Genomic DNA, 23897 nt, shown 5'->3' with positions numbered 1-23897 from the left:
GGCCCTAGAAAAGGCAAAAGGAGAAAAAAAATTAATGTGTATTAGCTATTACTATAACTAAATTATACTAGCTACTATTTTATGGGAACTGTGTATATATATTTATATACTTATGAATATATTTAATATAATGTATATATATGACTTCTAAAACTAAGATTAAATATATGTGACTGCAGTATATCTGTATGACTCCAGCCCTTTCTCCAAAGCTGAGGTAGAATAAATCTTCCACCCAGTTTGGAGTATCCTATTACAGCAGACCCAGGAAACAAATACCCAACCTAACTATCTTAGCAGAAGGCAATATCCTGTACATATGAGGGTATGTACCTGCCTGATAGAATGTAAAAGAATTGATTTTAAAGTATACATATTGTAATAACTTTAAATGTAAGGAGAAACCGGTTATATGTATTACAGGTATACATAGTACTAAATTAGACACAAAATAATCCTTAGAATTCTTTAGAGGGTCTGTAAGTAGCTTTCTACTAACAGTCAAATAATTATTTAAAAGTTTTTATTAAATTTACCTAGATACGCAGAGAGATAAATACGTACACTTTTATTATAGGAATTATAACAAAGGATTAGTATGCTCACTTGTGTCTGTAAAGATGTGTTATAATCCAGCTTTATTACAGATGATAGAAAGTACGTGGTGATTAAAACGCTTGTGGTGAGAAATATGAAAAAAAGTCCAGATACAGATGTATCAGTGTTCACGGGAAGTAGTTTCAGCGGGAGGCTTAGGAGGCTGGGCGTGTTAGGGCAGGTGAGCTTGGCAGCGTTTCTGGTGGGGTCGGCCCGCCGGGATCTCACGGCTGGTGGGAAATCCTGCCCGGATTTCTGATGGCTCCAGAGCTGTTGCTGCTGCCATGTGCCTTAACCACTGGGGGGCTGCGGAAAGGAGGAGGGACCCCTGCCTGGATCCAGCTGACTCACACCCAGAAGTCGGCGGCGTGATGCTCGGCGCCCAAAGCCAGCAGAGAAGCCGCCCTCCCCCGCAGCGGGCACGCTCCCTGCTGGCTCTGTGGGTTGCGTGCCCAGTCGCCAGAGTCCCTCTTAGAAAGCAGCGTGAGAGGACCCCTCCCGCAGCCCCCTTCCAGCCCTGAGTCGCTGGGCAAGGCGGGAATGACCAGGGTCGCGACAGGGATGAAACCCCGTGTGGGTCAAGTGTCCCCCGCGCACCAGCGGGCGCGTCCAACCCTCGCAGCTCTGCGGAGGCAGGCACTTGGATTCGGTAAGTCATCAGGTCAAGGTCCCACCACGGGTCTGGGCATCTTCGCTTCACCTGGAAGACGCCAGATGTCTTCTGTGATCACCTGGGGAGCAGGGTTCCGGGAACCAAGGGTCCACACCCACCTGCCGCCAAGTCCAAGCCTTCGCTCGGCGGAATCCCCTTCCTTAGTCCTGAGGACCCGCGGACCTTCTTCCTGCTGTTCCCGAAGGGCGGTTCTTGTGGAGAAGGAATTCAGAAATGGGACGGAAATTGAGAAAGAAGAGTGAGGATTGACCGAAGTGAGAGAGACGCCTCTTAGAGAGAGGCGGGCAGAGGGCCAGCAGCGCCCTGCCTTGCTGGTTACAGCGGGCTTCCTGCCTGGGTGGAATATTCACCAGGAAGGGTGCGACCCTTAATTTTCATCCCGGCTCCACCTTCCCGAAGGGGGGAGGGATTTCTGCCCTTATTTAGCTGGGACGGGAAGTGTCGTGGCCTCGGTGCATGATGGGCATTTCTTACCTGCATAGCTACTTGTGTGACCTTTTTATTGTAACGGGGGCGTGATGAGCAGCGGGTCACCTTCAGACACTGGATGTCCCTTTTCTCCTCTGCCTCCAGGGCACCTGTCACACCAGCATGTGTGGATTCTGGTCAGTCTGGAGGTTCCGGCTTTTCTTTCTCTGCCCGCAGACCCTGCTGTTGGCATGATGTGTGGTTTCCCGCCATCTGGTCTGGGGACCCCCTTTCTCTGATCATCCCTAACTGTCTGCCTGCTGGAACACAGTCTTTCTCGGTTCCACTGCTTCATGTATTCGTTGGACAACGACTTATCGATCAGAGGGTCCTCGGAGACAGTCACCACGCTGCTTCCAGCCAACGAGCCAGGTCAGCTGCCAGCTCACTGTCCATCCGGGGGGAGCAGGACATGCTGAGGGATGATGCCTAGGTGAAAGGCACGGCGTGGTTTCACACCCCAGCAGAGCGTGATCTGAGCAAGAGTGAGGACAAGACAGGGTGACCAGAGGGGCCCGTGTGGCATCGTGGCCGGAGCGAGCTTCACTGGGGGGTGGTGTCTGCCACAGACCTGGAGGAGGTGACAGGAAGACAGGACAGCTGTGCCCCACCCGGGAGCAGACTGTGTGGACAGTGGAAGAGGGAGGGTCCAGCCTGGCCGGATGCGGCTGAGCAGCCATGCGTGCAGGAGGACGAGGGCAGAGACCCAGGGACGGGGCCCGTGTCACCTTATTTCGACTGTGCGGTTTATCACAGGTGAAGTGGGGGCTGATGGGGATTTTTCTCACATGGTCATGATGCTGGCAGTGGTCCAGCCACGACCCTAGCAGTCCCCTGTCATTTCTGTGAACAGCGACCTGCCTTGCAGTGCAAGCCCTGTGTCTTTGTTGAAGGGCTACCCGGATCGGTGGACACACATTGTCCACTGGGGCCACAAGCTGGGAATTCGGGAACGTCACCTAACCCGCCAGTTACTAATGGACAGGGTGCATAAATACTCCAGCTCCCACACCGCTGAGCCAGGACATTCCCAGAGGGGGCTTCAGGCTGTTGCCCAGAGCGTCACCATGATACTCTATCCAGAACTGTGATGTAGCTGCTCCATAATTCTTACTAAGATCAGTCCCGGCAATGTAGCCGGCTCAGCAATTCCCCTCCCCCTTGACCAGTTCTCTCCTTGTGTCACTTCCCCGTCCCCCTCCTGGAGCCCCTGGTCCTCCCTGCATCCAACCCTCAACCCAGGCTCTGCTTGGGGAGGTGGCTGGGTGAGCCTGTGACCTGAGCATGAGCAGAATCCCTCCCATGGCTGCACTGAGGACAGACTGCAATGAGAGAGTGGGGCAGCTGGTCCAGGATGCTGTGGTTGTCCATCGGGGGAAGAGGGTGGCATCGAGGTACCAGCCTGGAGACAGAGGCGGCTGGTGACAGGCAGGCTTACGGGGATGTGCTGACCAGCTGATGGAATCCGTGTGGTTGTGGATGCAGTTCCATTCCTCACTGTTCTTCCTTCTCACTCCCTCACCTTGTGTCTCCAGCTCTCCCCACACCCGGCACCTCGACCTGGCTCATGTATAGAATGGAATACTACTCAGCCATAAAAAATGAGTGAGCTAATGCCTTTTGCAGCAGGATGGGTGGCCATGGAGATGATCCTGCTACGTGAAATTAGATGAAGACAAATACAACATGACCTCACTTCTGTGTGGAATCTAAAATAGGGCAGAGCTTGTCTACAGAACAGAAACAGACTCACAGACACAGAGAACACACTTGTGGTTGCCAAGGGGGAGGGAGTGGGATGGACGGAGAGTGTGGGGTTCGTAGATGCAAACCCTGACACTGAGAATGGATCAGCCATGAGGCTGTGCTGTGCAGCACAGGGAACCCTATCCAGTCTCTTGGGATAGACTAGGATGGAAGATAATGTAAGAAAAATATGTATATGTATGTATGACAGGGTTACCTTGCTGTGCAGCAGAAGTTGGCACAACATTGTAAGTCGACTGTACTTTAATAAAAAGAGAAACAGAACAGGAGGATTGAATGCGGCTCGAGGCTTTTGTGGAGCACCCTGCAGGTGTGTGGCTCGCGGCCAGGTGCCGCGGAGGCAGAATGAGGACTCCCCGCCGCAGGTGTGGTGGACACGTGGAGCAGGTCATCTGGATGCCGTGTAAAACTGCAGCAAGGCTGTCTGAGGGGGAGACAGCTTTGGGGCAAGAAGACTTGCTGGTCTTTCCTGAGTTGTGGGTTTTTTCACTGAAGTAGAGTTGAAGGACAATATTGTGCCAATGTCAGGTGTGTATCAAAGTGATTCGGCCATACACATATTTATGTTCTTTTTCAGATTTTTTCCATCCTGGGCTATTACAGGATACTGAGTAGAGTTCCCTGCGCTGTACAGTAGGCCCTCGTGGTTTATCTATTTTATGTGTAGTCGTGTGTCCATGTTATTCCTAAACTCCTAATTTTTCTCTCTCCCCCTCGGCAACCAGAGTCTATTCTCCATGTCTGTGAGTCTGTTTCTGTTTCGTAGAAAAGTTCACTTGTGCCACGGTTTAGATTCCACATACAAGGGTTACTTATCTATTTTAGACGCAGTGCTGTGTGTCTGTTCATCGCAAACAGCCAGTTTATCCCTCCCTTGCTTTCCCCTTTAGGAACCGCAAGTCTCTTTTCTGTGGGTCTGTTTCCGTTTTGTAAATAAGCTCATCTGTGTTGTATTTTAAACTCTACCAGTGGGTGATATCATAGGATATGTGTCTTTCTGTGTTTGACTTCATTTAGTAAGATAGCTCTAGGTCCGTCCATGTTGGCATTATTTTCTTCTTTTTTTATGGCTAATAGTCCATTGGGTATTTGTACCACCTCTTTATCTGTTCATCTATCGATGGACATGTAGGTTGTTTCCAGGTCTTGGCTGTTATGCATAGAGCTGCTATAAACATAAGGGTGCGTGGATCTTTTCAAACTGTAGTTTTCTCTGGATATACCCCCCTGGAGGGGGATTTCTGGATCATAGGGCAGTTCTAGTTTTAGGTTTTTAAAGAGCCTCCACACATTCCTCCATCGTGGCTGCACCAAAATACATTCCCGCCAACAGTGCAGGAGGGTTCCCTTTTCTCCACACCCTCTCCAGCCTTTGTTACCTGTGGACTCAGTAACGATGGCCGTTCTGACTGGTGTGAGGCGGAACCTCACTGCAGGTTTGACCCGCATTTTTCTAATAATTACTAATGTCCAGCGTCATTTCACGGGCCTGTTGACCGTCTGTCTTTTGTCTTTGGAGTAATGTCTGTTTCAGCCTTCTCATTTTCTGATTGGGTTATTTGGATTTTTTAACATAAAGCTGTACGAGATGTTTGTATGTTTTGGAGATTAATCCCTTGCTGGTCGGTTTGTTTGCACCTATTTTCTCCCATTTTGTAAGTTGTCTTTTCTTTTAGTGTATGGTTTCCTTTGCTATAAAAAATAACTTACAGGTTTGATTGGGTCCCATTTCTTTATTTTTGCTTTTATTTCTTTTGCCTTGGGAGACTGGCCTAAGAAAACTTGGCTACAATTTATGTCAGAATATGTTTTGCTTAGGTTCTCTTCTATGGCTTTATGGTGTCATGTCTTATATTTAAGGTTTTAAGCCGTCTTGAGTTTATTTTTGTGGTGTGAGGGGGTGTTCTGACTTCATTAATGTACCTGCTGAGTAGTGCTGTGGACTGTCCGTCTTTATGTAAAATCAGTGTGTATATACTTTATCTCTCTCGATATACATTATATGTGCATACATATATACACGTATATACATATACACGTGTGTACACATGTCTGTATATACACACACACATATGTATGAACATAAACACATAAATAATGAATAGTTCCAGGTAATTCACTGAAGTAGCGTGTTTTGCAATGTGAGCCTCCAAGAAAATAAAGACATTCATCAGAAGTGGATCACCCATACAATTGCCATGTGTACAACATATAATTTTCAAGGGACTATTTAATTTAGCTCATGTGTCCCTTGTGACAGTCCTAAGGCAGGTCACATCGTCACCATCAACACTCTTCCGGGAGTTCCCGTGGCGGCTCAGCAGTAATGAACCCGACTAGTGTCCATGAGGACTCAGGTTCGACCCCTGGCCTCATTCAGTGGGTTAAGGATCTGGCGTTGCCATGAGCTGTGATGTAGGTCCTAGACACAGCTCAGATCTGGCACAGCTGTGGCTGTGGAGCAGACCGGCAGCTGCAGCTCCAATTCACCCTCTAGCTTGGGAACTTCCATATGTTGCACATGAGGCCCTAAAAGGACAATGAAAACAACAAAAAAACCAAAAACATATTCTTCGCCTTCATCTTCATCACTGGCATCCTCATCACAAACCACCATCATCATCAGGACTTCATCCTCATCGTCCTCAATGTCATTGTCACCATCATGTCCTCCCCCACTGTCACCATCACCTCCTCCCCTCCCCCACTGTCACCATCACGTCCTCCCCCACTGTCACCATCACATCCTCCCCCACTGTCACCATCACATCCTCCCCCACTGTCATGATCACATCCTCCCCCACTGTCACCATCACATCCTCCCCCACTGTCACCATAACCTCCTCCCCCACTGTCACCATCACCTCCTCCCCCACTGTCACCATCACCTCCTCCCCCACTGTCACCATCACGTCCTCCCCCACTGTCACCATCACGTCCTCCCCCACTTTCGTCATCACGTCCTCCCCCACTGTCACCATCACATCCTCCCCCACTGTCGTCATCACATCCTCCCCCACTGTCACCATCCCGTCCTCCCCCACTGTCACCATCCCGTCCTCCCCCACTGACACCATCACGTCCTCCCCCACTGTCACCATCACATCCTCCCCCACTGTCACCATCACATCCTCCCCCACTGTCACCATCACGTCCTCCCCCACTGTCACCATCACATCCTCCCCCACTGTCACCATCACGTCCTCCCCCACTGTCATCATCACATCCTCCCCCACTGTCACCATCACGTCCTCCCCCACTGTCATCATCACATCCTCCCCCACTGTCACCATCACGTCCTCCCCCACTGTCACCATCACGTCCTCCCCACTGTCACCATCACATCCTCCCCCACTGTCACCATCACGTCCTCCCCCACTGTCACCATCACATCCTCCCCCACTGTCACCATCACGTCCTCCCCCACTGTCACCATCACATCCTCCCCCACTGTCGTCATCACATCCTCCCCCACTGTCACCATCACGTCCTCCCCCACTGTCACCATCACGTCCTCCCCACTGTCACCATCATGTCCTCCCCCACTGTCACCACCACCGCCGTCCCCGTCATCACCGTCATCTTCCATCACAGCGTCATGATCAGGCCCCTCAGCACCATCATTACCACCTGCTCCCATCACCACAGTCTCCGGAATCACCATCACCGTCATCGCTGTCTTCAAGTTGAGCCTCAGCCAAGGTCACAGAGCTATTAATGGATGACACAGTCACTCAAACCCAGTACCTCCCCTCTCTGCCCATGACCTTCCCATGTGCCAGAAACGTTCCTTCAAAGGCAGACACGCTCTGCCCTCGGCTCCCGTCCTCTTCTCCTCTTTCTGCCTGCCCCCTGATGTGGGGAGCCGTCCTTCTGGTCCATGAGGACAGGTCTCATAACTGGGGGTGGGAGATGCAGGGTCCTGGTTCTTAGGATTGACACCAGCGTCAGACTGCATCCCTCGGGGTCCCCTTTCATGAGAGACGCTGGCACGTGCATCGCTCTTGATCAGGATTGTTTTAGGGTTTCTGTTCCTGCCAGCCCTGATCCTGATGCCGCTTGCAAGCTGCACAGACCCAGCCCACGGCCGCCTCCTCCCCATCCCTGTACACATGCCAGACCCTGCATCCTAACTGCCCTGAAGGCGGCTCGGCCATTTCCATAATCTGATTTGCTTTTAATCTAGGTTGGAAGGGATCAAAGCAGTGGCCTTGAAGGGCAGACCTGGACGGTGGCCATCCAGGCCCCCAGGTGGAAACCCTGGGGATTAAGCATCTGTATCGAAGGTGCTGGCTTATTGTGAGGGATGCCCGAGAAAGCTTTTGAAGAGTATTGCAAAAATCCAATTAATGCTAAAGTGCCCATTTTTCCAGCACTGGCCCCGCATCGAGCCAGCAAACTAAGGAGGTCTTTGGCCGCTGGCCCTCTTTATCCCTCACCCCAGGTTGACCATCACGATACATGAGAGAAAAGCTTCCAGCCCACCTCCCGGAAAGCCCCCTGGGACAGTGACCGTGAAGCCATTGTCAGAGTCTAGCTGGACGTGGGAGGGGTCAGCCCAATACCACCAGGCTTCACTGCCCCTCTGAGATGGTGTGGTCCTTGCAGGGGCCTGCCGGATGCAGATCTGGGAGAACCCCTAATCCTGGAAGACGTTCATTTCAGGGTGTTTTGCTGGCACCGTGAGATGCCAGTGGTGAGAGGCAGTAAGTTTTGCGGCTATGTGGCCCCTCGTGTCACAGGGAGGGGATCTTTTTTCCTTTCTTTTTCCTTTTCAGGACTGCACCTGAGGCTCATGGAAGTTCACAGGCTAGGGATCGAAGCAGAGCTGCAGCTGTAGCAAGGCTGGACCCTTAACCAGGGGTGGAACCTGCATCCTCACAGACACTATGTCAGGTTCTTAATCTGCTGAGCCACAGCATGAACGCCGAGGGGGCCCTTTTTCTTGAACTAGAGTTGAATTACAGAATTGCCTTAGCTTCAGGTGTGCAGAGCAGTGGCTCTGTTAATTTTTGCAGATTATTTTCCATCATAGTTTATTAATAATGTATCAAATATACATACATAGTTTATTAATAAAGTATTGAATATATATACATCTGTATTCTTTTTCAGATTATGTTCCATGATAGGCTGTTCGAAATATCAAATAGAGTCTCCTGTGCTCTACAGGAAATCCCTGTTGCCTGTCTGTCTATGGATAGTGGTGAGTATCTATTAATCCTATTTTATCCCTCCCCGCCTCGGTAACCCCAGGTCTGTTCTCTCTGTCTGTGAGTCGGTTTGTTTTGTGTATAGACTCCTTTGTCTTATTTTTGAGATTCCACACATAAGTGATATCATGTATTTGTCCTTATCCGACTGGATTTAGTTGAATAATCCCTTGATCCACCCATGTCTTGCAAAAGCCATTGTTTCATTCCTTTTTATGGCTAAGCAGTAATCCATTGTGTGTGTGTGTGTCTATCTATACCACATTCTTTAAAATGTGCTATTATAGTTGACTTAGAGTGTTGTGTCCATTTCTGCTGTACAGCAAAGCAACCAACTCATACATGTATATACACATTCCCTTTCTCATATTCTCTTCCATCCTGGTCTGTCCCTGGATAGAGTTCCCTGTGCTGCACAGCAGGACCTCATGGCTGATCCATTCTCAATGTCCTAGTTTGCATCTACAAACCCCACACTCCCTGTCCAGCCCACTCCCTGCCCCTCCCCCTTGACAACCACAAGTCTGGTCTCTGTGGGAGTCGGTTTGTGTTCTGTAGGCAGGTTCATTTGTGCCATATTTCAGATTCCACCTAGAATTGATCTCATGTGGTGTTTGTCGTCTTCTGTCTGACTGACTTTTCTTAGAATCTCTAGGTCCATCCATGTTGCTGCAAATGGCACGATTTCCTTCTCTTTATGGGGGAGTAGTATTCCATTGTGAGTATGGACCACATCTTCCTAATCCGTTCCTCCTTCGATGGACATCTAGGTTGCTGCCATGTCTTGGTTATTATAAACGGGGCTGCTGTGAACATCGGGGTGCATGGATCTTTTCTAAGTAAGGTTTTCATTTTCTCTGGATAGATGTCCAGGAGTGGGCTTGCTGGGTCATAGGAAAGCTCAAGTTTACATTAGTAAAGGATCCTCCATACTGTTCTCCATACTGGCTGCACAACTGACCGCCACCCCGCCCCAGCAGTGTAGGAGGCTCCCCTTTCCCCGCACTGAGAGAGGGGCCTTCTCCATCACCACTGAGCCTTTCTGCAGGCTGCTGGGGCCCACAGTGCCTCTCCGAAAAGCTGAGGAAGAGCAGTGAGACTCTCCGTGGTCCAGTGGTTATGCAGAAGCCGTGGGAGGTGCGGGAAGACAGCTCTGCAAGTGACATTCTTGGGGGGCCAGGAGGGTGCGTCAGAAAGCGTGGGGAGCTGCTGGGGGCTGGCGTGTGACAGTGCTGTGAGCAGGCCAGGCTCAGGATTTAGCAGAAAGACACATCTGGGATTTTCATGCCAAACATCCACATGAGCCTTGCAAAGAGCAAGGATTTCATCTGGTCCAAAGACAATGGGATTAAGGATTAAAGGAAGAGCATTGCAGAAAATGCTAGTGAGCAAAATCCCAGAATGCAGAGCACAGTCCTTTTAAAAAGCAGTTTTACTGGCGTGTAATGAGGGGAGTGTGTGTGTGTCCATGTGTCAGGGGTTTATGGTGGGACGAGAGACAGAGGCAGAGAAATCTCGGGGCTGGACGGGGCGTGATCTGCGGGAAGGACACAGGTGCTTTCATTCTAAGTGAAACGTATGCAATTCATAAAATAGCATCTTATCAATATCTCTGTGCTCTGTCATCAATCCGTATGATTCTCCTTTGGGTCCAGGGGTCTCAGCTTATTACAATAAGCTTTATAATCATTTTTATTAATTTATTTTTTTGCTCGCACCTGAGGCATGTGGAAGTTCCCTCGCCAGGCATGGAAGCCTCGTCCCAACAGTGACCTGAGCCGCTGCAGTGACAATGCCAGATCTGTAACCTCTAGGCTGCCAGGGGACTCCAGCTTTATGATATGAGGACACGCAGACATGGGTGTTGGTGAGTGGAGGCGGCTGAAACAGAACTCCCAAGCCTGGGCGGCTCCAACTGTGGAAATTTCTATCCCACTCTCCTGGAGGCTGGGAGTCCATGTTCACAGCGGGGGGAGATTGCGTTCCTGGTGAGGCTCTCTTGTTGGCATGCAGCTGCCCCCTTCTCCCTGTGTCCAGGGCGGGGTCAGGGGAGAGAGAGGTGGTGTTTCCTCTTCCTAATTGCATCAGATCAGAGCTTCCTGCTTATAACCTCATTGCACACTAATTGCTTCTCTGCCACCAAAACAGCTCCTCAGGGGGTTAGGGCTTCAGCATATGAATTGAGGGGACAAATCCCTGGGGACTGGCCTTGAGATAAACCCTCAGGAATGTCGGGGCCCAGCGGGGTGCCTCTGCTCCCTCTTCTCATTGTAGTTTCAAAGGGGAACTGAGAACCCGAGAGGGGCACATGCCACCTGCCTCTAAAGGGACTGAGCCCTGAGCCACTGCAGCTGCCCATCCCCCAACACTCCCTGAAAGGGGCTCGGGGTGGAGACCAGGAGTGAGGACTCTGAGCTCTGGGAAAACTGGAAGAAGAGGCTTCAGAGAGTCAGATATTACTAGGAGAAGACTTTATGTGCCCCATTCTTGCATCTCTTCCTATCTCAAAAAACACTAAACTCCTTCGTGGTGATGTCTGCTCCTTGGGACTGGTCGTGACCTTCAGGAGATCAGCCACAAACTTCTGTAGAATGTGTGTGTGCTGCAGGCCCCTCCCCCTCCGCTTGATCACATCCTGCTGTTCCCCCTTTTCCTCCCTGGGTGGTATTTCCGCAGGTCTGTAGCTAAGGATGAAGAATGTCAGGGTCATCTGGGAATCAGTCACCTCCAGGGGTGAGAGCAGGTGAGTCCTGCAGGCTGTGCACACTCAGGATCCTGCCCTGAGAGCAGAGGTGCACATCAAAGGAAGGAAGCTGAGGGTGGGTTCAGTTCAAAAATACTGGGAAATATATACCCCACCAGTGGAGACACTGGGACTCGACTACAAGCTGTTGCATTTGGCTCAGTTGAAAGAAACAGGGGTCTGGACTGAGTGTTCAGGTAAGAGGCTGACCTGATGCTTTTCCTCAGTTCAGCTGCCTTCATGGACGTTGTCAGGATAAAGGTGAAGGCTTATTTGAGAGCCTTTGCTCCCAAGAAAAGGGAGGAGACTCACTGGGCTGGCTCTGGTTTTCTCAGGTGCTTGAGAAATTTAACGGGGTGGTGGAAGTGTCCTCAGGCCCTGCAGTGGCCCCACAGGGAAAGCCACTCCTTCATTCAAACCTGCTCAGAGGAGGACTCAATAAGAAATGGCCATGTGGCCCATCTGAGCACCCGTGGGGGTGTCCTAGGTGCCACTGGGAGACCCAAGACACGTAAGAGGGGCCTAAAACAACCCTGGGCAAAGCCTAGAGGAGTTAGGCTCTCAAGCAGCCCTGGCCCACCACACAAGGGCCCCAGTAGATTTTATCCCTGACAGATTCAAATTCAAACAAAATAAGAGGGGCAGGTGTCAGAAAACCAGCCTCCAACAAACACCTCAGGCAGGTTTACAAGTACATAGTTTATTGGGTAATAAAGAAAAAGAATTGCCCTGAAAATAGCTACAATGAGCTCTTTTATTAGCTATGCAGGTATTGAAATACATTTTTAAAAAATCCTTTCAAAATTTTGCCCTGGGGGGACAAATCTCACTAGGAGAAGGTGCTTCCTCTCCTGGAGCCTTGAGACCAGGCTCCCAGGACACTTATCTCACCCAGACCTTCTCTAACTATTGAGGCGGAAGGGACAACATGGGAAAGAAATGTTTAAAACTTATTCCGACTGTTATTTTAAATGAGTGAGTTTTTACTTGTGACATCTAACTCGTGACTCAGCTTGGAAAATGAATTTATGAGATCTCTGGTTATGTCTCTCTGTTTGTATGTGCATTTATATGTCTTTATTTAGTGGTATTATCGAAAATAATTTGTAAGGGAGCTCTACGTAATTGGCTTAAAGGAAATTGAGCACTTATGGAAATGCTCTACAAAAGGTAACGGGCCAGGATTAATTTTAGATTATTGGGAACTGGGAACCATTCCATGTTGAGTTCATATCTGATATGAACATTGAAGTCCATTGATACAAGTAATAGACATGTCTTCAGAGTCATCAACATTAAGTAGAACACCTTTATTGTACCTGGGATAAGAGACGTCTAATAAGATCTTGTTACATCTGTTGCAAAATTATTCGCAAGAAAAAATAACTTGGTACCATGAGATGTTTATAAGGCAATTAAATGCACGTGAGATAAGAGCTTTTGGATAAACGTTCAGAAATAGTTATCTTAAAAATGTCTACTTAAGAATGCACTCTCCAGATATTGGTACTGTGCAAATTAGAATTGTGCTTGATTGTTAAATGATCAAATTTTTTGAGGAGCTAGGTCGTTCCCAAATAACTAAGAAACTGAGACATTAATTACTGCACAGAGACACTAAAGGCACAAAGGATGGTTCTGAGCCACCCTGAGGTGTTCTCCCCGACACAAGCAAACACACAAAACGCATGTTTTTTGAAATTATGAAAGACTTGTCCATGGTTACTTTAGGGAACTGGGAACTATTGCAGGATATGTGTTTTCAGGAAAGAAGGAATGAGGAATGGAGTTCTCGTTCCTCAAGGGAAAAGAAGAGGAAGTCTGTCTGTTGCTTGTTGTTTGGAATGGAAACCAGGGGACAAACCAATGGATACAGAAACTGCTGGGAGGTTTGTGGGAAGTGGACACGGAGGGAAGGGTTGCAGTGTCAGAACCATGCTTAGAGGGAGCTGAACTGAGTGAATCGATTTTATAATAAGCAGGTGCAAAACTTGACCTTGGCTTCCTTTGCTGAGAGAACAAAGTTTCCTTGGAATGCTACTTTGATAACAGATTATATAACAGAACGTTCTTTTAAGTGATCTGCTGTGTTTGCTTTTGCAATCGCTTGTAACGTTGGTTAAGGAAAAAGGATTCTCCACAGCAACCTATGATTCTATCTGACCAAATTAAAAGAAAAAAAGCTGATATTCTTGATAAACTTCCAATCCAATTCTAATTAAAGTTCTTTTAACTCAGCTAACTTTGGAATGCTTCACAGGACCCCTGAGGCATCCCAAAAGGAAAAACAATGTTAAATTAACTAGAATTATTTGGTATGTTAAAATACATGGGGAGCCTTATCAAATGGGTGATAAACCTCAGATTATACAGTTGAATTGATGTGTTTGAGATAAATATTCTAGAACTGACAGTTTCTGAAACTTGGCTATGTACTGGTACTGTGTTATAATAATCTTTTTCTAGTTATTTCAAAACGTTCCATGTCACAACAGTAACCACATTTTCTAGTTCATTTGCACTGTAATCAGATTTAAATGTGCCTTAAGTCTTTTGTCATTGTAACAGTTAATGACTTTGATGCCTCTGCAAAAATGCTTCCTCTTCAAGAAGAGCTATAGGAAGGACTTTTTATTAAAGAAATACAAGTTTCTGACTTCCAGACCTTAATGATGAGCTTGGTAAGAAATGAAAGAATTCTACAAGGAAAGGTGATGGTTTCATAAACAGTTAAACAAAAAGGATTGGTTACATTGAGCTGTGTGAACTGGGGCATATGGTTATAATTTTATGGTTTCTCTTTGAAACAGGACTGGCTTTTCATCTGTGCTTTCCAGGTATAAAGATTCTCCCCATCGAGCGGTTTGGTAAATTATCCCTTTGGAAGCAGGATTGAAACATTTCTCTCCTCTCTCTGCCTGATCCCTTCGGAGAGTGGAAACTCTCAGGTTCCCAGCAGCTTTATCGGATCAGTTAGGAGGGCCTCCTGGTGTGTAGCCTGCAGAAACTGCAAGGTATTTGGGTTTTTGAAAAGCGAGGAATTGACCTAGATCTTGAAGAGAAAATGTCTGACAAGCCCTAGGCGTGATGTTCCTAGCCCTGAGCTGCCTTGTAATCCCTTAGCCTGAGATTCCTTGTAAAAGTTCTAGCAAAGCCAATTTTTTGAAAACCCTGTATGATCAATTATATTTCCATAAATAAATCATCCGGCCGAGGTTGTTGACACCAGACTTGATCGGCAGATGAATCAGTCTTGGTTTGGCTATATTTGATAAAAACAAGAGTAATTTTAGAGAGAAAGAGATGTTTCAATGGACATGTGCTAAATCTGTTCATCGAATTCTTTTCATTGCAGCCGGTATGACGAAGACTTACTTCCTAGATTGTTCTTTGCTGTCTGTTCTATCGCTGCAAAGCTGAACTGAGCTTCTGAAGGAACATTCTGAAGCTTGTTTCTAAAGTGTGTCTCAGTGACCTGTTCTTGGATGAAGATCAGACGCCCTGGAATCTGCGACAAGGGGACCATGCAAACTGAAAGGACTGGAAAATCAAGGATTATTTCCAAGCCGAAAGGAAGGCCCTCACCAGGTACACGGAACGACCTCATGGGCAGCAAGCAAAATAAAGGGAATGGACTCTTGGATTCCTGTTTCCCCCCTTACGACAAAGGCCCCTGCCCTGGACTGGACTGCTGGACCTCAAAGTCACCCCTGGACTGGACTGGACTCCTGGACCTCAAAATCATCTTAAAACAATATTCACATGGAGGAGAAGACACACAGGGATGAGAAGACGCCAACCTCGGAGGTAGACAGCTGACCCCAGATGCTGGACCTGATGCCTTTCGTGATGCAGTGACTCCTTAGACGTTTCCACATGGATCCAGTGTTCTTCCCTCAGAAGAATGATCCTGTGGTCATTTTAAAAATCAGTGCACGTGTTGGGTGTGTGACCAGTGACCTGTGTTCAGGACTTCCGGGTTACCTGGGTGGGCTTCTCCCCTGCAGGGTTCCGATGGGATGGCCCTTAGGAAGTTATTTTAGAAGAAAGAGTTCCGTCCTGTACAGGCCACGATTGATACTACTGGATGAGATTTTTCTCACTTGGCCAACTAATGTTCACCTGCTCTGACTCTGAACATAAATAGGAATTTTCCTTCGGGGTCACTCAAACGCAGTAGAATGAGCTGAGTCTCCATCAAAACCTGTAACTCCTGCTTATTAAAAGGGACCTTCCCACAATTATGGGATGGACTTATATAGTTAGCACTAGGCTATGGCTGTTTCAGTTTAAAGTCCCCTATGTTGGGAATCATTAAATTACACTAAACGTGATCAGCATAACCTCCTAACATTAGGAAATATGGCTGGGTGCCTTACAAACAAAGCCTATGTATTATTCCCTTTATAAACTAAACAGTGGCTGGTATGGAACAGACTGGGTCCGGCGACCAGAGAGTCACTGGCTGGCACCTAGTGGAACTCAGTGGATTCGTGGTACCCATCTACGGCTTTGGGGTTCCAGCAGGATGGAGAGGAAGATGTACTCTAGGATTCCCTAGGACTTAAGTCCACATTCGTAATAATCAAAAGATGACACCAACCAGTCCATCACTGATGCAAGCCTAATGGGTCGAGAGAGGTGCATTCAGCTAGTATGATAATCTCCCAGCCATTTTTGTACTTTGAATAGGATTAGAATGTGTATCAGTCATATGGAAGCCTTCACAAAATGTACCAACAGATTTAAGTGATAGTAAACAGACGATTGGGGTACCAAATTCTGAGGTCTCTATGCTGCTTTGAGGGGCCCACTTCCTAGTCTTGATGCCATCTTTAGGAACTGGTTTGCTGTGAGATTTGCTCGGCTTAAGGATTTACGTACAGTTTAATGGCATCAGCTACATTGTATTTTGCCTGTTTTACAAGGTGATGGTTTCTTGTATTGTTAAATGTGTAACTGAGCCTCCAACAAAGTAATGATGCCTGGGAGATTTGAAACAGTTCTTCTTACCAGACCAACCACGGTGAGAGAGTAACCCTGGCTATGGGAAGATGCAACAAGAGGGAGTATTTTCCTGGACCATAACAGACTAGGAAGACAGACGTTTCAGAGACTTTGAGCTACTGTTAATAACGCCTAGTCCACTAAAAGCCTGTCTGTGAAATCGTTGCCAGACGTGGGAGTGCGCATTCCTAGCACCTTGGGGACGAAATGGTCATGAACTGCCTCTCAGAGCTCTGGTCGAATTTATGACCCCGGGGGAGCCCTGTGAGCTGAAGTTTGGCACCTGCCGTCAGCCTCTTACATGGAGTAAAACAGGAGCCACTGCAGCTGCAGACCTGTAGCTCCCCCTGAGCAGAGCTCCAGGTGGGACCAGGAGTGGGGAATCCGAGCTCTAGGAAAAGTGGAAGAACAGGCCTTCAGAGACTCAGATATTATTAGGAGATGATTTTATGTGCCCCATTCTTGCATCTCCTATCTGGAAAAACCCTGAAATCCTTCATGGTGATGTCTGCTCCTTGGGACTGGCAGTGACCTTCAGGAGATCAGCCACAAACTTCTGTAGAATGTGTGTGTGCTGCAGGCCCCTCCCCCTCCGCTTGATCACATCCTGCTGTTCCCCCTTTTCCTCCCTGGGTGGTATTTCCGCAGGTCTGTAGCTAAGGATGAAGAATGTCCGGGTCATCTGGGAATCAGTCACCTCCAGGGGTGAGAGCAGGTGAGTCCTGCAGGCTGTGCACACTCAGGATCCTGCCCTGAGAGTGGAGGTGCCTGTCAAAGGAAGGATTTCGGGGAGCCCAGGCCTCTTTTTGTCCTGCTCCCTGCCCCTTGTTGCAAACCCTCCTCTATTACCCAGCTCCCCCTCACTGCCTGCAAGCAGTTTTTCAGGCTGCCTGAGATGCTGTCTCCAGGACTTCAGTCCTAATTTCACCCCAAAGAAAACTTAACTCTCAGGTTGTGGATTTTTTTTCAGTCGACAAGCCCACGTCTTGCCTCTCCTCTGTTGGTGTTAGGATGGCACTCTCATCCTTCATGGTGACGTCTGCTCCCCGGGACCAGCAGGGACCTTCCCCGCAATGTGTGCTGGGTGGCAGGGCCCTCCCCCTTCCCTGAGATCACAGACACACTGCCCTCCCCCTGCCTCTTAGCAGGGGCTTCTCAGAGCTCCTGAGATGCTGCCTCCAGGGCTCCAGTCCTCATTTTGCCCCCAAACTGAACCCTCATCTTCTAAATTGTGCACATTAAAAAAGTCATCAGGACCTTGACCAGCAAGGCGGACCCACCTGCAAGAGGCAGAGCCCCCACCCCCAAGGTTCCAGAGCTCTGCATTTCTGGAAGGTCCGGGTGACTGTGCTGTGCCCCTAATAAGCCCTGGTCTTGGTGTCTTGGCCTAAACCCCCCCTGCCTCTGGGGAGGGAGGCGCCCCTGGGTCTGAGCAAAGGAGGTGCTGCTGGCCTGAGTCAGACCCTGCGCCCCCCTCCTCTTTCCTGATGACCCTGGTACCCGGCATTCACACCTCAGGGTCAGCTTCCCCAGAAGCCCGGTCTAGACCGTCCCCAGAGCTCCTGGGAGGAGAAAACCCTCTGGAGGTGGTGACCCCAGAGGAGCACACGAAGGGGACACACGCCCCTCTGCCCACTCAGCACCTGAGAAAAGTCAGCTTTTTTAAGGAAGGGGTTCACGGTCCCCTGGGAGGGAATTAGCCTGGTCCTGGCCCTTCTCAGTTCTTAAGGTGTGTAGACACCACTGGAATTAGCCTGTTAGCCTGGATTTGGGGGAGGGGTGCGCTTCCTGTGGGGTTTTCTCTGCAGTTGCTTCATTCTTATGTAAATGCCACCTGTCAACACCAACCTGAAGTCAGGATGTAACATGTGACTTAATCCTTTAAAAACCCATCCTACCCACCATTTTTCTGTCGTTTTTGTCACTTTTCATCCTTTTCATCCTTTTTGTCCTTTGAAATCACTGGTTATCATTTAAAAATCATGTTATTGTCCGTCAGTTTTAGGCATTTTAAATCATTTTTAATTTTTCTCACTTTTGGTATTTTAAATCATTATCATTTTAGCATCTTTTGTTTTTAATCATTTTTATCATTTTAAGACATCATTTAAATATTTTAACATCTGTCATTTTTATCATTTTTAATCACTTTTCTCATTTTAAGTTATTTAAAAATCATTTTACCATTTTTATTTTTAATCATTTTTATCATTTTAAATAATCATTTAAGTCATTTTACTGTCATTTTCCTCATTTGAAATCATTGTTTATCATTTAAGTCATTTTGACATCTTTTCCATTTTTATCACTTTTAATCATTTTCTCTTTTGTCATTTTAAATCAGTTTATCATTTAAAAATCATGTTGTCAGTTTGAATCATTTCACACTTTTAATCATTTTTCTCACTTTCATCATTTTATATCAGTTTATAATTTTAAAACATTTTTGCATCATTTTGTGATTTTTATTTTTGTCATTAAATATTGTCTCATTTTTATAATTTTTAATTTTCTCATTTTAAATCATTTAAAAATCATTTTACTGTCATTTTTAATCATTTTTATAATCATGTATCACTTTTCTCATTTTAAATCATTTTTCTCACTTTAAATCACTATCTTTAAAAATCATTTTAACATTTCTTCCATTTTTATCCTTTTTAATCATGTCATTTATTTTTGTCTTTTTTCTTTTTAGGGCCGCACCCAGGGCATATGGAGGTTCCCAGGCTCGGGGTCCATTCGGAGCTGTAGCTGCCAGCCTACACCACAGCCACCGCAACACCAGATCCTTAACCGACTGAGCAAGGCCAGGGATCGAACCCACAACCTCCTGGTTCCTAATTGGATTCGTTTCCACTGTGTCATGATGGGAACGCCCATGTTAGTCATTTAAAATCATTATTTAAAAATCATTTTACTGTCACTTTTATTATTTATAATCATTTTTATCATTTTTAACCATTTTTAATCATTTATCCTTTTAAATCCTTGTTTATCAATTTTATCATCTTGTTGCCATCTTTGTAATTTCTGAATTATTCTCATTTAAAAATCATGTTGATGTTTGTATTTTATCCTTTTAAACCATTAAATTTAAATATTTTAAAATAAGTTTAATTTTAAATATTTAATAATTTAAAATATTTTTAAATAATTTTAAAACCATTACTGACGTTTTCCTGTCTGTCATTTTTAGGAGAGCGGGGCGCAGGTTGGGGTGAACACGGACCGGCGCCTCGGAGCCTGTGCGGAGGAAGAGCCCGGACAGCCGGTCCTCCAACCTCAGCCTCCCGCCGGGCACATGACCAGTTAAGCGCCTCCTGCTCTGCCAGCCCCTGTCCACTGCGAGAAGATGCTCCTTCTGCTGGAAGGGATGGAGCCCAGCAGGAAGGCACCTGGCGGGGAGCCGCAAGGAGCCCGGACAGGTCACATCCATCCCGGTCAAGGCTGCGGCCCCCCGGCCCCCAGGGACACGCGCCGAGGCTCCCCGCGGCCGGCGCTGCTCACCCGCAGGGTCTGAAGGGCCAGGGCAGGAAGCGGGGTTGCAACAGCAGCCCAGGGCCTGGCTGGAGGGGCTGGGGTGGCCCTGCCCTCGCCTCCACCCCGTTGGATCGCTCCCTTCCCACGGGGCGTCTCACCCGTGTCCGCCAGGCGGCCCGTGGGGAGCGCGGTGCTGCGCAGTCTCAGGGAGGGGAGGGCGTGGGAGGAGGACAGCTCCCGGCCCAGTGTCCTCCTCCTCCAACTTGGAAAACGGGAACCTGCTGATGTCCATACTCTGCAATCCACTCAGCTTCCGGTAGGCATCTCTTAATCACTTAATTGAAATAGTTGATCTGCAGTGTTGTGCTAGTTTCTGGTGTACAGCAAAGTGATAAACACATATATATACATGCACACACAGATTCAGTATCTTGTGATCACCTGTAATGGAAAAGAATCTGATGCCTTAAAGGTTATTATAAGATACTGTGTGTGTATATATATTCTTTTTTCTGATTCTTTTCCATTATGGGTGATGACAAGATATTGAATACAGCTCCAGGTGCTGTACTGTAGGCTCTTGTTGGTTATCTTTTTTATGTACAGTAGTTTACTAATCTCAAACTCCTAATTCATCCCTTCCTTCCCCCTTTGGAGACCATAGGTCTGTTTTTCTGTGACTGTTAGTTCGTCATATTTTAGATTCTACATATAAGTGATGTCATGTCTTTCACTTAGTATGAGAATCTCTAGGTCCATCCACGTTGCTGCACATGGCATGATTTCATTCCTTTTTTATGGCTTAGTATTCCATTGTGTACATGTGCCACAGCTTCCACATGCATTCCTCTGTCAATAGACATTCAGGTTGTTGCCAGGTCTTGGCTGTAGTGACTAGTGCTGCTGTGAACACTGGGGTGCATGTATTTTTTGAATGGTCGTTTTTTCTGGGTATATGCCCAGGAGTGGGATTGCTGGATCATATGGCAACTCTGTTTAGCTTTTCGAGAAACCTCCACAGTGTTCTCCATAGTGGTTGTACCAATTTACATCCCAACAGGGTGGGGGAGGCCCCCTTTTCTCCACACCCTCTCCAGCATTTGTTATAGCTTAATGATGGCTATTCTGACAGGTGGAAGGGGGTACCTTATTGCTGTTTGGATTTGCATTTCTCTGATAATCAGGGATGTTGAGCATCTTTTTGTGTGCCTGTTGGCCATCTGTACGTTTCTGGAGAAATGTCTGCTTAGGTCTTTGGCCCGTTTTTTGATTGGGTTGTTTGGAATATTGAGCTGCAGGAGCTATTGGTCTATTTTGGAGGTTAATCCCATGTCAGCCTCGTTGTTCACAACTCTTTTCTCCCAAACCATAGGTTGTCTTTTTGTTTTGTTGTCGGTTTCCTTCGCTGTGCAAAAGCCTGTCAGTTTGATTGGGTCCCATTGGTTTATGTTTGCTTTTATTTCCATTACCTTGGGAGACTGACCTAAGAAAACACATGGTATGATTTACATCAGAAAATGTTGTGCCTGGGATCTCAGAGATATATGGCATAGTGTCTTTAACCCGTTTTGCAATTATTTTTGTGCATGGTGTGAGGGTGTGTTCTGGTTTCATTGATTTACGTGTAGCTGTCCAGGTTTCCCAACCCTGGTTGGGAAGAGACTGTCTTTTGCCCCTTTGATGTTCTTGCCTCCTTTGTGGAAGATTAAGGGGCCATGGGTGTGTGCGTTTATTTCTGGGCTGTTGTTTAAAGATACAGCAAGACAGCATTAGAAGTGAAGGAGCTCAGTGTGTGTGGGGGGACAGAGCCCTGTCCCCAAGGACGTCCACACCCTGACCCCCAGACCTTGCGACTCTGTGACGTCCACAGCAGAGGGGACTTGGCAGCTGTGGCCACATGAAGGACCTTGGCTGGGGAGATGGCCGGGATTTTCCAGGTGGTCCAGCGTCATCACAGAGGTTCCCATAAGAGGCAGAGGACCGTTTGATCGCGAGATGCTGGGCTTTAGGCTCTGGGGATGGAGGAGGGACCGCACGCTCAGGACTGCTGCCGCCTCCAGAAGCTGGGAGAGGCCGCAGATTCTCCGCTGGAGCTGCTCCAGGAGGAACCAGCCCTGCGGGCAGCCTGACTTGAGCGCTTTGGCCTTTAAAACACGAAGACAGCACATCTTCCTTTGAAGCTGCCCGGTCTGTGGTACTTCTTTAGAGGGACCACGAGAGGCTGCGGGATCCAGGGCTGCGAGGGAGCGGACACCGCAGAAAAGGTAACTCCTTGGGAAGCTCTGATGACCGGACAGATGAGCAGAAGCCGAAAGCTCAGGGAGAAAGATCTACTTTTCCACGAACCGCTTTTCACGAGCGTCCCTAGGAGCCTGCGAACTCTGTGAGGGCAGGACTTAAGGTGCTTTGGGTTCCCTTCCAAAGGGGAGCATGCCCACCCCTGCCCAACCGGTCCACCTGGCTGGAGCCCCATGAGAAGCTGCCTGCTGGGGGTGTTGCAGTGTCAGAGGTCAGGTTGCACCCCCACCTCCCCGTGCCCCAACATCCAGCACCCCGGTTCTGGAACACGTGTGTGGACTCAGATGCACTGAGGCTGAATTTGCAGGAACAGAGTTTGGAGCTGGCTAGCAGGGACCATCTGAGTCCGAAGGTTTTGGGACCCGCCCTCCTGCCTGTCCTCCAGAGCAGCCCGAAGCTGAACTGCTTCCTGCATCTCTGCAGAGCAGGGAGGTACAGACGATGCTGGCAGCTCTCCTTCTCCTCTCATGCCCCTGGACATCCTCTGTGGTCACCTGCAGGTCTCCTCCAGCCAGCCGGCTGGCTCGCGGTAAGAACCGCCAGAGCACTTGCGAACGTCCAGGCAGTGGCCTCGCCTTGCCAGGGGACTTCAGATGCCAGCCTCCAGTACCAGGAGGGAGAAATGCCTCTTGTTGAAGCCGCCCCGTCTGGGGTATCTGCTTTTGGCAGCTGAGCGGACTCATACTGTGAGTTATAGCAACTGGTATCTATTGATCTGGTCGTCCATCTACCCCAGTGTGTGTGTGTGTATACATGTATTCATCTACCCCAAGCGCCTCTAGAATGTCCGTGTGTAAGTGGGGACAGCCGAGCATATGTAATATACATACATCCAACAGTGCTGAGACGCCTAGAAACATGCATCTGAACCTGGGAACTGTTGGTTGTATTTTCAATTCAGAAAAATGAAAGGCCATAAATCTGTAGTTTTTGAACTTGGTTAAAGAGAAGGCAGGAGAGTGGTTTTTGGATTCTAGAGAACTCTGTGCACAGGGGTGTCCGTGTGAGGGTGTGGTCTTGTGTGTTATGTATCTGAGTCTTTGTGCATGTGTGTGTATCTATTTCTGCATGTCTGTGCACGTCTGCCCATGTTGTATGTTTTGTGTATGCATGTGTCTACAAGTGTGTCTATGTGAGTGTGTGTGTACAGGTGTGTATGTGTCATCTCTGTACAAGTCTGTGTCTGCATGTGTGCATCTGTGCCGGGCAGTGGGCACGTGCACCCAGGGTGGGAGGTTGCCTGGAAAGTAAGTCGTCAGTGACAGAGGTGGGAAGCAGACAGCCATCGAGCATCTGCTCCGAAAGTTAATCCCAATTGTAGTCACTGTCACCGAGACGGCGAGGTCCTTCCAGCTCCTATGACCTGACGTCCCAGGAGCAGAGCAGACGGCTTCGCGGGAAGTCTTAGCGCTGTGAGCACTGCGGTCATTCTGCTGTGGTCATTTGATGGCAGAGAGTGATTTCTCTCGGGGAATCTCTAAAAACTCTCAAAGCCGCTGCCACGTCGGAACCAACCATCAGTTTCCCAGCGAGACCTGATAGACAGCCAACACTTAAAAGCCAGCTCAGCCCAGCCCGGTCCCGTGCAACTCAAGGACATATGAGTTAATGGCAAAATAATGAACCTGTCCAATGTCATCCTTCTGTT

General features: G+C 48.0%; 1 protein-coding gene and 1 long non-coding RNA gene across 7 annotated transcripts in view; one reads left to right on the top strand and one right to left on the bottom strand.

The window, feature by feature from the left end:
• Positions 1-23897, top strand: part of LOC102159510 (polyprenol dehydrogenase) — a 335615-nt gene that overhangs the window by 309729 nt on the left and 1989 nt on the right. Inside the window, exons 11-14 of one of the 4 annotated variants that reach the window (XR_014836156.1) lie at positions 8621-8711; positions 14299-14475; positions 14817-17183; positions 19668-22935. The gene's annotated coding sequence lies outside the window, so the exon portion shown is untranslated. Of the gene's footprint in view, positions 1-1915; positions 2111-8620; positions 14151-14298; positions 14476-14816; positions 17184-19667; positions 22936-23897 lie in introns of those variants that run through there. The other 3 variants (XR_014836169.1, XR_014836166.1, XR_014836179.1) reach the window with 3 other exon arrangements.
• The window catches only part of LOC110259143 (uncharacterized), a 234353-nt gene continuing 231785 nt past the window's right edge, over positions 21330-23897 (bottom strand). For 2 of the 3 annotated variants that reach the window (XR_014836183.1, XR_014836185.1), the window contains one exon: positions 23117-23784. This is a non-coding gene — a long non-coding RNA (uncharacterized LOC110259143). Of the gene's footprint in view, positions 23785-23897 lie in introns of all 3 variants that reach the window. The other variant, XR_014836184.1, reaches the window with a different exon arrangement.

The sequence above is a fragment of the Sus scrofa genome, chromosome Y (assembly GCF_054392235.1).
Source record: "Sus scrofa isolate SSC_HxYL_T2T_F1_AM1 chromosome Y, Sscrofa_HxYL_maternal_Yorkshire_Landrace_v2.0, whole genome shotgun sequence".
NCBI lineage: Eukaryota > Metazoa > Chordata > Mammalia > Artiodactyla > Suidae > Sus > Sus scrofa.
This window is presented reverse-complemented; position numbering and strand designations above follow the sequence as displayed.